Source organism: Adelges cooleyi, unplaced genomic scaffold (genome assembly GCF_023614345.1).
Source record: "Adelges cooleyi isolate 19-005CV unplaced genomic scaffold, UGA_ACOO_1.1 ACOO_flye_CR_arks_rails_tigmint_CR_PRNA_829, whole genome shotgun sequence".
Taxonomy (NCBI): Eukaryota; Metazoa; Arthropoda; class Insecta; order Hemiptera; family Adelgidae; genus Adelges; species Adelges cooleyi.
The window spans coordinates 1,744-3,766 of NW_026096545.1; the positions used below are offsets into that span (position 1 = coordinate 1,744).

Here is a 2,023-nt window from a genome sequence, read left to right on the forward strand (position 1 = left end):
TTAATGAATAAATAGAAGAACAGCTTTTGTGATATCATATTAAAAACGTTAACAAAACAGAAAATCTTATTTTTACACACAATTATTTTAAATATATTACTGTGGTAATTTGAACTATGAAATTTCAGCTATTTTGTTTGTTTTTATGGGAAACCCAATTTGAAATGTACACATTTTATGCAAAATTATCTCAGCTTTCTAAAAGAAATATTAGATAAAAATTCTCAAATTTTAGGCAACATTAAATCTTATATTATTAAAATAAATAAAAAACTAAATTTTTAAATTACAAATTCAATTTGAATCATTTTCTGTTATTTTCTGATCAAAGTTTCAAGTTTAGGGCAGGAGTAAATAATATTATTTTTATGTGCGCGCACTTCCCAGCTGCACTTCCCTTTCCATCCTAACTTTATACAATCAAAATTGGGCCAATGTGGTTTAAGTGGTTATTAGAACTTTACAAATTTGGAGAAAATTGTAAATACTTAACTATATTTTAACATATCAGTGCAATTGAGTTTAATTCAAAATTTATACATATTTTTATTATGAATATACTAACCAATTGATTATTTTGAGATGCCGAAACTTGATAACTACTATATTTTCCTTGTAAAGCTTGATGGGTTTGTTGATTAGAATTCATTAATTGCTTATTCGCTATGTTAATAAATAAATCAATTGTTAGCATACAAATCTTATAAGGAAATTCAAAATATAAAACTCCTCGCTTTCAAAAAATGGTTGTTGTCTAAAAATATTGGAGGAAAACATTGCATTTCCAATGTCCCGTTGATTAGATACACCAGACTTTTGAAAATCGTCATTACCACCACTACTTATATTTTCTTTCGGGTAATGAACTTGACGAGACTAATGAAATATTAATAAATTATTAAACCGCCGAGGCGTTTATAACGGTCAAATTATAAACAAATATTTTCATGCATTACCTGATAAGTATAGTTTTGCATATTTGGAGGTGGGGCGTTTTGTGGAGAACCAAATGCATTTGGTATGCCAAATGTATTACCGGACGCACCAGCCACTACTTGTGCTTGGAATGCAGAAGCGACATTTGGAATAAAACCAGCATTAGTTGGTCCTGCTATACGATTGTTAAATAGTTATGAGAATTTACTAGATTTATAAGAATTAACAAAAAAATAAAATTTAAAAAAAACAACAATACACTCGTTGAATTGGTTGAATACAACGATGACGAAGACTGCAATGGTGTGGCTCGTGCATTATTTATTGTGTTGTATTGTTGATTAAACATAGTATTTGGATCATATTGTACCATGTACTAAAAAAAAAAAAAAAAAAAAATATTAAAATGCTAGGGACGCTACTTTTTTAAAGGTATCTAGAGTACCTCTACTACTTTTTTCTCAAGTCAAGCACTGTGTTACTGTGTATATATAGTATATTATTATCTAGACTCATGTCTAGGAATTAGTCTATTATTATTATTTATATTTAGTTGTCTGTACAAAATATACGGGAATTACCTAGCTCTGTAATCGAGAGGATTCGATAACAACACCCTCCTCACAAGTCCCGTGCATTGGCCGATACTTATACGTACTACCATGATATAATTAACAAGGTATGGTCTTAGCTCATCAGCCGCACAGATTTGCTGGTGGTCACTGGATGAAACGCTAAAATTTGTTTATATTATCCAGTTATCATTGTAATAAAAAGCAAATCATTGTAATGGTACTAATCTACTGTAGACTGTAGTATTGTTTATTTTAAAAATGTCTAGTAAAAGTAAAATAACTAGCTATTTTTCTGCAAGTAGCTCTCTACTTCTAACACTCAGTGGATGATAATGAGTCAAACTGTGAGACTCATAGAAAACAAAGGCCATCAACTGAAAATTACTGCGCGATTACAGAAAATCAAATTGTAGACTTGGCGGTAATATTTGTTTAATTAAGTTAATGTCAAATGTTTTATTTATCGTGCAAATTGGGATATTAATTACATGTATAATAATTTGTGAATACTT

At 29.3% G+C, this 2,023-nt stretch overlaps 1 long non-coding RNA gene across 2 annotated transcripts; it reads right to left on the reverse strand.

Annotated features, from left to right (window-relative positions):
* Positions 1–779: 779 nt before the first annotated feature.
* Positions 780–1,307, reverse strand: LOC126846032 (uncharacterized). Of its 2 annotated transcripts, none has more exons than XR_007686859.1 (3): positions 1,198–1,307; positions 957–1,108; positions 780–876 (listed from the first exon to the last, which is right to left on the reverse strand). It is a non-coding gene; the product is annotated as an uncharacterized LOC126846032 (long non-coding RNA). The 2 variants fall into 2 exon arrangements; XR_007686858.1 differs by having other exon boundaries at positions 957–1,111; positions 1,198–1,261.
* Between the last annotated feature and the right edge of the window lie 716 nt (positions 1,308–2,023).